This window comes from Rousettus aegyptiacus, unplaced genomic scaffold (assembly GCF_014176215.1).
Source record: "Rousettus aegyptiacus isolate mRouAeg1 unplaced genomic scaffold, mRouAeg1.p scaffold_m13_p_17, whole genome shotgun sequence".
Lineage (NCBI taxonomy): Eukaryota > Metazoa > Chordata > Mammalia > Chiroptera > Pteropodidae > Rousettus > Rousettus aegyptiacus.
This window is the reverse complement of record NW_023416292.1, coordinates 42,224,494-42,237,639: the sequence shown is the minus strand read 5'-3', so window position 1 is coordinate 42,237,639 and position 13,146 is coordinate 42,224,494. Positions and strand designations below refer to the sequence as shown.

The window sequence follows — 13,146 nt, the reverse complement described above, 5'->3', positions numbered from 1 at the left end:
TTCTCTGCAGACCTGTATACACACACCACAATGCTTGATTAAGGATTGTTTGCTTACCATAGGAGTCTAAATTCCATTCAAATACCCAGTTACTGCCCACATGGCTGCTTTTGTATATAACTGAGGTGACTTTAGAGAGAAAGAAAGCAATGTTCACATCACCAGTTTGGCTGGGGACATTGCCAGCCACCGCATACATCTAGACAGGCGCTGTAACTGCTGAAGGGGAAGCCCCACGATGGGGAGAACACAGCAGCCGTGGGAGGCCTCTGCAGACCTCAGGATCCAGGCTTCTCCCATGTCTGAGGCTCTTACTTCTCCATTACTCTCTGGCTCTGTTTACTTCAAATGCTTTCAAAGACATAAATCAGCACCAGAAGGACTAGGCTCATTAAGGAAATTGGTGGGGAAGATACGTGCATATCAATAAATACATGATACCCAAACTAGATTTGTTGTAAAGGAGCTAAAAGTCAAGTATTCCAAAATAAAGAGACAGAACAGAAGGAGGAAGAGATGAGCCATGACCTTTGCCAGTAGACAGAGCACACGGTGAGGATCAGCCCTGTTGGCAGGATGGTAATGTGGCTAACTCTTAATGCCAGTGGTAAGGACCTGAGGAAAGGAAGTAATGTGCCTGCAATGATTTATCCTGAGTCCACTGAATACAGGTGAGCAAGCAGGTGTCACGTTATTCCCAGTGTGATCGACTGCCACCGGTCACTGGAAGGGAGGTGGAAAGTCCACCGTTTTTGCCCATGGATTAATAGAATCTTAATCTGCTAAGTGTCAACTCAGGATGAAATCTAAAGCATTAGAAGCAATGATCCTCTCTGCACAGGATAAGTGGAGGCAGTAAAGGATGACAGGTTAAATGTGCAGGTTTTATAAGCACATAGACCTGGGCTTGAATGCTGCCTCTGCTCTTACTAGTGTGGGAACTTTTCATAACAGGAAAAAGAGAAAATGATTCTGACCTTCTAGGCAGCAGAAAAACCCCGCAAACCAATAGTGCAGAACAACCAGTTGATGGTATTTTATTATTATTATCATCATCATTATTATTAATTCTACATTTATTTTGGATAATAATCTTGAAGGCATGAACTGACATTAACGGTTTTGTTTGTTTTACAAAAGGAACATGTATATCATTGAATGGTAGAGGCAGAACTTAGACTGGCTGTGTATTCAGTTTAGGGGTGTCACTGCCCCCTGGAATAACAAGGCTGATCCTAATGCCAAGAAATGAGATTACGAGACCCTGTAAGATAAAGCTCAAGGAACAAAGAAGTTCTTCAAGTGGGAACGTTAGCGTATAGAGAAGTTGTAAGAAAGTTTTCAAACTGAGGAACCATTGTGCTTATGACTATAACATAAAGAGTTAAGAAATCAGGTGAAAGTAAATTTTGTGTCCTAGAGAATTTGAAATCCTCCCTCATCATCACAATGACAGATAGATAGTATTGTTATCTTTCTTCATAGCATTTTAGTGTCTCTAGTTAGGGTATGAGAAGGGGATTCATAATTTATAAACTCCAAAGTACATACATTAATGAGTAAAAGTGTTTCTTAGTCTGATCAACAGTTTTTAAATATCCTTCGAGTAATAAAACATTTAAAACTCATTGTTAGTTTGATGAGCAAAGAAGAGGGAAAGACATGATTTGATACAGTGTTAGAGATCTGATTTCTGTGTGTGGAAATTCATATAAACTTGTGTTTGTCACACTGATTTTGATAACCTGCCATAAAACTTTTGTTAATGCTAAGAGGAAAGACACAGCTAATGCTATAAATTCACTTAGATATCTCTGCCTTACATATTTTGTTAGCAAATAAAATTTATCACTTCATTATCCATTCCTGGCAGTTGGAAGTTGTAGACTTTAATGGAAGGTGCCAGGGTTGCTAATAGAATCTTCTCATCACAGATGAAAGAAATGTAAAAGATTTGATGAGATTTATGCTAAAAAAACAACAGCACCTAAAAACACAAACTAAGAATGAAACTTATGTCCTTTCGGGGGATGGCATTAGTTGTCTAACAGAAGGAAATTTAATTTTGGACAGTGAACACAAAATACAATATACATATGGCATATTATTGAATTGTTACACTTGAAACTTGATTTTATTAACCAATGTCACCCCAATAATTTTCATAAAAATAACGAATTAATAAATAAAATGATTTAACTTGAAAAAATTTAACAGCTTTGTAATTTTCTCCATTATAAATAAAAACATAGCAACTTTCACAGGTGATCATTTGGCAACACCTATTACCTATTGATTAGAATTAATGAAGATATTTACATAAAGCTGTTTTCATTACTCAAGAAGTAGCTCATCTGTCCTTTCCCAGTTGCTTCTGATCCTTTGGGTTGAAATGGGCACGTGCTCTTTTCTGCTTCTATAATGCTGATATCGTAATAGCAGTTATGGTGAAAGGAGGCGCAGTTAAGTAGCTACAGCACAGTTTTTGCAATAAACAAAAATGGATTTACAAAATATTTCCACTACTGAATACCCAAACTAAGCCTCAGTTTCCATCTTTGTAGAATGGTGATACATATGTAAATTTATTTATACTTGTAAATGTATATATGTATAAATAATTATGTAAAGTGTTTAAAGAGTTATTACTATTATCTTACAACTTTTCGTAATTGATCGCCCCTCAATGATAAAGCCTTTATTCTGTTCATCACTCAATATCAATTATCTACCACATTACCTGCTATGTAACAAATACACAATACTCGTTGAATGAATAAATATATATTTAATGATAAAAATCCAAACTCAAATTCAAGTTTCTGAGCTAGGCAGAGATATTTTTAAAAATTCTAATTAGTACCAAAAATCAAATCTGTCACAAAAATTATGTGAGTTCAGAAAAGATATGTGATATTTGTTCCCAGCCATAATTTTTTAGGGGATGCATCTTAGAAAATACAAAATACAAAAGCAGAAACTTGAGGAAAAAAAGATCAGAATCAAAATATAGTGTTGAATGCTTCACAACTTTGCAATAGTAACGCCTACAAAAATGCACAAAATGTACCCGAGTGAATTAAAATTCAACCTCGAGAGTTTTGTCTTTATTTCTAGACATGTTATAATTTTATTATCCATTAATAATAATGCTATTACAAGACAAAATATCAGTGTATATATTAAAGCATTAGAAACGTATTTGGCTTATAATTTCCAGACAAGTGTCCCACTGGGTTTGTTTGTGTAAGGGTGGGTAGGACATAAGGGCAAAAGAGCCTCGCCCTGCATGTAACACTCTATCAGCAATCTATTTAAGGTTCTGTTCTGGGAACTGTGGCCTCAGGCAAGGCCAGCTTTTGCTAACAGAGGCTGTAGGCACTGGTGATCCCACAAAGCTAAGGGAGCAGAAGGCCTACCAAAGGACCTAATCAAATTTTCCATCTTAAAGAAGCAGCTTCACATTTGCATTGTGATGCCACATCCCTTACCTGCCTCATTCCTCAAGGAGCCAGATGTTGCCCTTCTCAGTTTCTAAGCCCTAGCCAGCCTTCCTGACGTGCAGAGCCTGAAGTGTTCCAGATCCCCACCCAGGCGCCAGCAAGTTGGCAGAGGGAAATATATTTGTTTATGCCCACAGCCATCCATTTTCTTTAAGCCGGTTTCCAGCCAAGATTTCATCTAGGTACCAGTTATTCTTTTCCAATGGTTAAATTCATAAGATTTTTAGTTCCCAAAGGCTACCTGATTAAAAGTAATTTGGACATAAAACATGTCTTTAGCATTTTTCATTTGATATGTATTACTTTGTCCCAAGAAGAATTACTAAATGCTTATCCTCTAGTTTCTTTCGGTTAGTTGTTTAATTTTAAAAATTAATTTAATGTATTTATGTATATTTACACACAATAAAATGCACAGATTGTAAGTATACAGTTGGAGGAGTTTGAACAAATAAATATATCCACGAAACTATCACCTTAATTAAGATATAGAATATTTTTATCCTCGAGAAAATCCCCTTGTACCTTTTTCTAGTCAATCTCTGCTTATCACTGTTATGATTTCTAATTACATAGATTTGTTTTTCCTATATTCAAACTCCACATAAATGGAGTTATTTAGTAAACACTCTTTTGTCTCTGGCTCCTTTCCCTCAACATAATGTTTTTAAAATTCATCTATCTCACACTTTATGGAGATGTGGTTTTATTTCTCTTGGATCAATACCTGGAAGTAGCATTGTTGGGTCTAATAGGAAAGTGCAGAAGAATTTTCCAAAGTGGTTGTAGCATTTTATACTCCCATTAGCAAAGTACAAGAATTCTAGTTGCTCTACATTCTGGCCAATATTCAACATTGTCAATCTTTTTAATTTTAGCCATTGGAGTGGGCGTGAAGTGGTATCTCATTATGGTGTTTTGCTGCACTTTCTGATGTTACCTAAGGAGTTTTCTCTTTCAGGTTTGTCGGTTCTTACCTAGGGGTGTCCTTCGCTTAGGAGAATATCATTCTTAATCAGAGGCCAGGCTGTGTAAACTGTAGTGATGTGCAAGGCCACCCGTGTGGTGAAATATGAGGTGGGGATGACAAAAGAGGAATCTACCGAACATTTCCTAAGGACCCCTGCTGTTAGGAGACACCACTTAGACAATTTGATGTCTTTTTAGTAAACCTAGTTAAATCTTTTCTTTCCTCCTTTCCTTGGAGAACGACCATCTCCCTCAAACTTAGATAATTACCTTCGAACTGGTGACTCAGGTCCTCTGGCGATTGATAAGGATCATTGAAACTCAGCATTCTCTTAGGCTCCTTATAAGGCAGGAATGGCTTTAGGCCGAAACAGGATCTTTAGAGTTCGAGAAGGGAGGGGACCTTTAACTCAGTTTTTTTTTTCTTCTTTTACGAAATACATTAACCAAGACTGTTTTCCTTTACCTGCTTGATGGGCAAATTAATGATAGAAACATAACTAGATTCAAATATATGTGATTCAGAACTATATGATTCAAATAATAAGTTTGTATCTTCGTTTTTCCTTGTCTAGGGACAGAGGTGGCACTTTGGCAGGAAACCCAAGACCCTGTCCTGACTAAGATCGAGAGCAAGAAAGCGAGAGAGAGAGAGAGAGAGAGAGAGAGAGAGAGAGAGAGAGAGAGCGTGCGAGCGCTCCATGAAACCCCAATAGGCAGGGACTATGACCCTCTTCAGCAGGAAATGGATACAGAAGAAAAGACCTCCTGTCCCTTGACATCCATACTAATAAAAGGGCTCTTAGAAAAGGGTTAGGCAGGAAAGTTAGATAAGGGTTTTCAGGTCCACCTGCAAAGACACTGACGTCATCCTACCCGAGAAAGGGTCCGCCTTAGTCCGCCCACCGTTAAGCAAGCCAGAAGGCTTTTTCGGGGTAAAGTAACTCATACAAGGAAACAAGTGAACAAAAAAAAATGGGTACTAGTTTCAGCCAGTCACTCGCACCTGCACAGTGAAGACCCCAACAACCTTTAGTTCACCTGAGCCTCATTATACCATCATTATAATACGAATGCATATATCTGGAAGTTTATTAATATCATTAAAACAGACTGAATTCTGGGAATGAATATGCATAGAAAGTAAATGATGAATCACTGAGTCCTGTCAATCTTTGTTGTCAATCAAGGAAGCCCACTCCTCTAAGAAAAGTAACCGCCCACAGCAAATAGAGATAAAAACCCTGAAGGCTTTGTTTGCAGGCCTCTGAGCCACGCTTCTCTTGCTCAGGCCTGCTTCCGCTTCTGGAGTGTACTCTCGCTTCTAATAAAGCGATTCTTTTCTACTGTATTTCGGTGTTTTGCTCAATTCTTTGTTCACGACATCAAGCACCTAGACAAGGAGGTGAGAGGTGAACCCCACTCTTCCGTAGCACTGCAAAGCTTCCTTTGGGATTCCCAGAAGAGGCAGAGTACACCACCAAATGACATGGCAACACGGACAGGTTTATCAGAATCTTGGTGGATTAACTAAGCATAGTTCTGTTCAATTTTGGTGCCAAAGGGATAAAGGAGGAAGAAAGGCGAGAAAGTGGGCCTATATAGCATGCCCGTCCTTTGACTCTAACTTGTTCCCCTTACTCCACTGGCTTATTCAACGAGGACTGTTCTCTAGGCCTTGATTCTTACCTAACCAGTTAATGCATTCCTCCTAGCCTGGAGAAATTATCCTTAAAGCTCATTAGAATTAAGTGCATCTCTTAATTGATTTGAAGCAAAAAAAAAAAAAAAAAAATCTACATTTCATATAATTTAGGTTAAATAAATTTTTTCAAGACAGTGCAAATCAATAGAACTGCCCTTTCATGTTCCATTTTTCCACCACAGAATATTCTATACGGTGTTTCACAGAAATATGATTTGATTTGAGAACATCTGCAACAGTCTGGAACATATTTTCCCCTGCACTTGACTTTTAGCTCATTATCGCTCTCAGATGTTCTCTCAGCAATCCTGTGACATATTGGAGTGTCACTGAACAAACATCAGTGAAGCCTATGTCTTGAGCAGTGTCAATCTCAGTTGAAAATGTTTCGGCTTCCTTAGCATCAACACCAGAAGAATTTAATTAACCCACTGAAACTTTCAAAATGATGGTTAATGCATGTAAGAAATGAGAAGTCAGAAGATCGGGGAGAGAGTGGATAAGTGCTTAACCTTCCACGAGCTGACGCCTGCCACCCTCAGCTCGTGCTTAGGCAGCCGTGAGAACCCTGGCTGCTCCGTGCAGCCTCCCACATTTTCCCATGGAACCTCTGGCTTACTCTGTTGCCCTACGGAGATGGAGAAGGTGGAGGTGGCAACTACTGCTGTCACACTTTCCTGGTTCCCAAACAAGGTCAGTTTCCATCCTCTAATCAGCTCCCATCCAGCTGCTCTCCTGTTTTCAGTAGGTGGGGCTGGGACACCAAGGTCAGAAAGGCACTGTCGGCAGTGACACGGTTTTTACCCACTGCTGCTATTACATTAAGGAAGCAGCTGGTGAGATAATATATGCCAAAGTGCTTTGTAAATTATAAAGTGCTTATGTAATTGTCAGGGATAATCACTGCTGTTGTTTTATTCCCGGGATGGAGGAACAGCACTGACCTGGGCTATTGGGTGGCAAAGTCCACCATAACGCTGAATAGATGGGAGTATAGGATCCAGAGCAGGGTCTACGGCAAGGGCACCAATTTGGAAGACAACGACATGGAGAGTAAAGCCAGCGTCGTGGGTCGTATGAGTACATGCAGTAATATGAGAGCCATGGACTGGGGGATACTAGTAGTTAAGAGTACAAAAAGGGGAGAGGTCCTAAAAGATTAAGGCCGAGAAAGTTCTCTTTATACACGGAAATGCCGTTTACCCCCAGGCCTTTGCCATTCTTTCTGCTTAGCCTGGGCTAGTCTTCCTACACTTACTAAACATTAAGTTTCAGATTGTTCTGGAAAACATTCTCAAACTCCTTTCCACCTCTGCTGTCTTACATATATGTGTAATTGTCACACTATATTATAAATAACTTTAATTATCTAACTTCAACACTAGTCTGTGATCCTTTTAAGGGAGGACAGTTATATTATTATTAATTATTGCATTTGTAATGCCTGACACTTACTAGATGCTAACAATTGTTTGCTTGATAAAAAGTAAGGAAGAAATCAAAGAAGAAATTTTGAATTTGAAGACGTGGTCAATTGTTGAATGTAACAAGACCTAGTGAAGTAAAGACTGGAAAATTACTGGATTTGGTAACTACTAAATCATCAATACCTTTAGCAAGAGCAGTTTTGGTGATTTGGGGGGTGGAAATAAGTAATAATCTAATTTTAATAGTTTGAAGATAGAAAAGTAAGTAAAGAATGAGAAACAGCGAGTAGAGACAATGTTTTCTATAAGCTGACCTATGAAAGGAAGAAGAAATTCAGACCCTGTTACTTACTTCTCTCAACAACTCTATGAGATATATATGTTTATCTATATATCCTATACATATCTACATATATACTATACATTATATATGTATTACATATATTATAGATTATATATAATATATAATATATAATTATAACATAATATATAATATGTATGATCTCCCAAGCTTTTGGATGAGGAAATGGTGGCTAAGTACATAAGTTGCCCGGGGCCTTACTGCCGATAAGAAGGAAGCTATGTGTAAGGTACACACTCCGTTTCCTCAGTTGGATGATGCCAATTGTTGGATATCTTCATAATAACTATTTTAAAACCAGGTACAATGCAGGGATAAACATTTTTACTACATAGTTTGGAAAAAAAGGCTGATATTTTAGGCACTTTGGCAAGAGGTCAGACTTGGGTTGGAGCGATGTAATGGAAAATGGTGCTGCCGGTGCTAGATGCCCACACGTGGGATGAGGTGCAGAATGGGAAATGAAGATCACTAAAGATGAGCTCTTCTGTTTTACAGGTTTTCAAAGGGCTACAGAGACATCAATCCCTCTGGCAACAGCTGCAAGTTATCTGATCTGGAATTCTGTATTCATCCTCACCGGGTGGTTGTACTTTGGTAATAATCAACCCTGAAATCTCAGCGACTTAACACAATGAAAGTTGATCTCTCTCTCACACACACACAAACTCTGTTTTTTTTTTATATGTGGTGTTTTTTTCTACGGCAATCCAAGCTATCCATTTTATGTTTCTACCTTCTCACCATGAGGCTTTACTGTTCGCTGTGGCAAAGGAAGGGAATATGGAGAATTGAGTGCCAGCTCTTGAACGCTTCCACCCAGAATCACATACCACACTTTACTCACATTTCATGGACAAAAGCAAGTTGCCTAACAACATGGAACATCTACAAAGCAAGGAGGTTTCCTTTTCCTATGGAACCAAGAAATATTAGTGAGCACCACCAACACCTATCACAAACACCGAAGGCATGATCTGAATAGGAAAATCATGCAGGCTTATTTTGTACCTCAAAAAAGATTGTATGCAGTAGTACTGACAAAATATATTTTCCTACAAAGTCTGAATTACCACTAATATCGTATTTTACTTTTATTCTTTTCCTTTGGAATGTACATTAATTGGAAAGCAAGACTTGGAACGTTTAAGTTCTGAAAGATGACCAACTTGATAGCCCTGAAACGATGGGTGACATTTTACAACTCTATTGGACTGAGCACATGCAGAGAGATACTGCCAGCAAAGGATCTAGAGAAGGTTCTACGTTTTGAGATAAAATGAGATAAAATCAATAAGGAGAGAAGACAAGCAAATGCTTTAAAGAGGTATGGAAACAAAATTTCAAAAGGCACTGTCTTGAGATGGTTTGCTGGGAACACTCCACAGCAGGTGGCCAGCATGGTGTGAGGAGCTGGGAGCGAGGGCTTCAGGGAGCTTCCTGTCTGTGAGGCAACTTCATAAACAGTTCCTGAAGCTGTAAATCAAAGGATTCTCTGTGCAGGTTGTAGTCACATCTTCTCAAACACATTTCTAGGAGTTATCTGTGACCATGAAGCACAGACTATTATAGGCTATGGTTTGGGGATCTAATAAAATTGCTTTCCAATATTTATACAGCATAAAATAGAAGGAATATTCAGAAATTAGGTGGTTAGGATCAATATGGGCAATGAAACAGAGTAACCAGGTTTCTAAGAGAAAAGGAGAGAGGATAGATATTTTATCTGGATATCTAAACTATGTGGTTAACTGTGAGATTGCCAATTATTCAGGGCAATTGAAGATATATTGGTCAATGCATCCTAAGCTTCCAGCATTTTGGTAAAGCTGTTCAATAACAGTTACAATCCATATAATTGGAAAGCCAAAATGAAACAAAACAAAACTAATTATCATTTGTTTCATTGGATTTTTTTTAGGGTGTGGTAAATCAAAGTCTCTTTTAAATTTCGAATGGTAGACATTTTTTACTTTGAATCTTAGATTAGAACAAATTGACATAAAGCTGAATATAATTAGAATTTCTGTTGATGCTTTACATTATCAAAATTACTCTTTTAACTTTGAATTATCAGAAAAGTATATGTATATTTTTTATCTAACACTCACTTTATTCAAGGGGGCAGATGGGCTTAAACAAAAATATAATACATATTTTTTCTCAGGGAGAATCTTAGGGGCATAGCTCAGAAATATAGAAAGATATTTTGCCTTTCTCCATAAAATCAGGATTAGGAACAAAGCTAACTGGTTTGCAATAAATGTGCACTGATTTTGTAGAGTTCTTAGAAGGATGATAGGGGATGAGTTCAAGTACACTGTTTGGATTCAAATTTTATCATGCGTATGGTAATAGTTTCTTTATAAATCCTCAGTTCTAACTCAGAACAAGAAGTAGCCTATATGTTTTTCCCCTCTGGCTTAAAAGTAACAGCAGAATTAATGTGGGCAAATCGTATTGAAAATAAAAAGTACTTTTATACAAGTTCTAAGGATATAATTAGTATTAATAAGGTGCATTCTGATTAAAGTGGTATATTTGATGAAACATGAAAAATTATATTTTCATGAAAGTAACAAAAGAAATAATGGCATTTGTACTTGTCAATTAGATGTCAATTTTATGAGTGAGGACAGCTAAGGAATAATAATTTTTAAAAGAATGATGAATGAAAGCAAAGCATGATGGGATCCTGGCACAGCAATAAAAATGTTTTATGGTTTACATTTTATTTTAGGCATACAATGGTGGACCACATGAGGTAGCTGCAGTGATTACAAATTCAAAGTCTCATTGCTTTCCAAATTCCTAGACAAGCCAAACCATAAGTGCTCCACATTCAGAAGTGGGAAGCCATATTCTGCAACATCTTGTACTATGTCAATGCCATGCAGGTACTGCCAATTGGTTACACACCCCTCCTCTTCTACATAGCACTCCCAGCAATCACTGGTACCAATTGATCAGAGCTGCCCTGTGAAATGAATCCACTTACCTCCGAGATGGGAGAGAAACCGAACCGGGAAGGTTTACGGGGACACCAACTATTCTAGTTATAACCAATGCAAAACTAATTTTTTTCCATTACATGAGAGACTTCTGGCAGCACCTAACCTGATGTTAAATTCATGTTAAGTTCTGATACTGTTACTCTGATTTGGCAACACCAGTAGGACTGCCTCCCCTCTACCTATTTTTGGACCAATGAGGGACCACTCATTCCATTTTACTGCCCAAACCTCAGATTAACAAATTCATCTCTGTTTTACATGGAGAGTAAACACTTCTAAATTGCCTAAAAACGTTTTTTTGTGAAACAGAGTGCTTCAAGGGAAAAAATGTTAGCTTTGGACCAGATCAAACAAAACTAAGCAAGTAAGATCATATTATCAATAAAAGGCTAAAAGAAAGTATAAAAATAATGTGTACTTATTAGCTGGAAAATCTACACAAAAGGTACAAGAAATAAACTCATAAAGTATTTTCAAATGTTTATGTTTATCCTAATATTATCCATATTCTTTGGATATGAATATATTGCATGTCCAAATTACATCTATCTATCATCTATCTGTTATCATCTATTATCTATCTATCTATCTATCTATCTATCTATCTATCTATCTATCATCATCTATCTATCTATCATGTTAGAATTATAATAATAACTGCCATGTATTGAATGTCTATTACATGCTATACCCTTTACGGGTATGATTTCTAATCCCCATAAAGCACCTGTGAAATAGGTATCACTATCCCAATTTGCCATTATAAGAATGGAGAATTATAGATAGCCCAAGTTCACCCACTAGTAAATACATGGAGCCTGGATTCAAACTCACATCTGTCGTACTGTAAACACTGTGTTCTTTGTAATACAGCACATTGACTTCTCTGTGGGATCATTACATATTGAGATGATCAGAACTACAAGACGGGATTATGAAATCTTATCCAACACTTCTAAGTAGGCATAATCACCATTTATAAACAGATGTCTGTCTACCCTATTCTTAAAGAATATTTGGCATTTCAGCATTCTACCTAAGATACTACTCAAACCATCTGATGATATTTAGAGATGTAGATATGTCCCCATAATATCTGTGCAGTAGACTCTGATTTGGTAATTTTGGAAAGTTTGGCCATGTCTTATGAAATGAAATAAAACAATAAAAATATTTAGCAATCTGGCTACAGTCATAGAAAGTGACCTCACTGATACCGCTTTCTATTTCAGCCATCACCCCAGTAACTGATAGAAATGTAAAATATCATCTGCAATTTTTCTAACAATATGATGTACCCACATGGCTGCCTCAAGGAGAGCAACTATAAGAATAAAGCCTCAGTGGAAGAAAAGAACACGGACAAGAGCGACAGGGCCATCTGATGAACTTGAAGGAAAATGGGTTTCATTTTCCTCTTTTCTGAGCTGGCTCTGCAAGTGGTCATTAAAGAGAAAAAGAAAAGTTATTGTAGATGGATGAGAGTTATTTGCAAGAGCCTACTGGCATGTCTCTCACAATGCATTATTCATTGTAAGATTCCATATATGAGTTGATAAGATTAAATTATTTCAGATTATAATGGTTTACATTTATAAAGTATTTTATACATGTATTATGGTCACAAGTTCTTTGTGAGATATAAGTATCATGAACATTTTCTCCCATTTTGTGACTTGAATTTTCTTAACTATCTTTTGATGAGAAGTTAATTTTGATGAAGCAAAGCTTATAAATTTTTTTCTTGTATAGTTAGTGCCTTTTTTTATCCTAGCTAAAAAATTTTTCTTTATCTTAAGGTCATGAAGATATTTACTTCTGCTTTTTAAGAAATATTATAATCTTACCTCTTACTTTTACATTTATAATATATTTAAAATTACTTTTGTGTCCTGTGTGAGAAAAGCATAAAAAAATATGTATTATGTATATGTATACACACAAATATATAGGTGTCTATTAATTCCAGCACCATTTGTAAAGAGGACCTTCCTTTCTCTGTTGGATTGCTTTGGCACCTTCATCAAAAATCAATTGAGTGTATATGTGTGGATATATTTTGGGACTTTCTATCTGTTCCACCAATCTATTTGTCTATCCGGACACTAAAAAAACACTTGCTTGATTACTGTAGCTTTATAGAAAATCTTGAAGACAGATGGTTCAA

At 37.0% G+C, this 13,146-nt stretch overlaps 1 protein-coding gene across 2 annotated transcripts in view; it reads right to left on the bottom strand.

Moving 5' to 3' along the window:
* Positions 1 to 13,146, bottom strand: part of DPYD (dihydropyrimidine dehydrogenase) — a 691,841-nt gene that overhangs the window by 82,440 nt on the left and 596,255 nt on the right. The window lies entirely within an intron of this gene.